This window comes from Arachis duranensis, chromosome 9 (genome assembly GCF_000817695.3).
Source record: "Arachis duranensis cultivar V14167 chromosome 9, aradu.V14167.gnm2.J7QH, whole genome shotgun sequence".
Classification (NCBI taxonomy): Eukaryota; Viridiplantae; Streptophyta; class Magnoliopsida; order Fabales; family Fabaceae; genus Arachis; species Arachis duranensis.
In genome coordinates, this window is record NC_029780.3 from 114,044,770 (window position 1) to 114,045,983 (window position 1,214).

Genomic DNA, 1,214 nt, shown 5'->3' on the forward strand with positions numbered 1-1,214 from the left:
TCGAAATCAGTAACCTTCTTCCCTCGAGATCTCGTTGATCGGAGCTGGTACTTCACTGAGATGAATCTTGGAATGAATCAGCCACGCTCTCATCAAAATGATTGGAATGAGTACGAGAGGAGAGAAGAGAAGAAGAAGAAGAAGATCGTAAACGAGTCACATGAACGCTCACCGCAGCATGTTGAACTTCGTTGAACTTGTGACCCGAATTGCAGAAAGAAAAAGAAGAGAGAGAGAGTTGAGCTTAGCTCTAACTACTTTGCACCTATCCTAACTGCATTTCACTAACTAGTTTAATAGAAAATCTCGAGCAAAATTATATCTATGATCATTCAGTATTTGGAGATGCATGCTGAATGCCTGAAGCTCTTGGTATGAATGCCATAACTTTCATGCATGTTTTTACATCTTAAAAAAGATATGTTTTTGCGGGATTTTTGTCTAAAATAAAATTAAAAAAAATTGGAAAACAATTTTTTATTTTAATTTTTTAAATATTTTTTTATGCATTTCGGGTAAATTTGTCGCACTCTCGGCAAACTCTATAATTTTTTATAAAGTTCGTCACACTCTCGGTGAACTTTAGGTTGAGTTTGACACACTATATAACCGTGGGGCCATTTTCATTTGTCGTATTCCTTCCAAATTTCTTCTCCAAATCCACTTTGTTCTTCCTTTGCTTATGATATTCAAATTCTTCTGTGCGAGGTTTTCTGTCTTTCGACGCCTATGAAGTTCGTTATCCACTACATCGCGAGTTTCAAGTCAGTATATATTATGTTAGTTAGAGTTATTACTTTTATGTTAGTTAGAGTTACTCTTTACATATCAGTTAGAGTTACTGTTTAGTGTTATTAGTTAGAGTTACAGAATTACTATTTATCTGTTAATTAGAATTACTATTCAGTGTTTACATATTATTTAGAGTTACTGGTTACTATTTACATGTTACTTAAAGTATATAACATGTTAGTTAGATCTTTTATGTTATTATTTTCAAGTGCAGTTGTTGTTTACTGTTTATAACACGTCAATTAGTATAAGTTATTAGTTAATTGTTAATTAGTTTAGTCAGAATAATTAGTTTAAGTTGGGAATTAGATGATAATTAGTGAAATAATTAGTTAGATTATATTAGAAGGAAACATGATTAGTAAAATTTAGTTTTCAGTTATTTATTGATTAGTATATTTATAGAGTTAGTTGACGGTCTC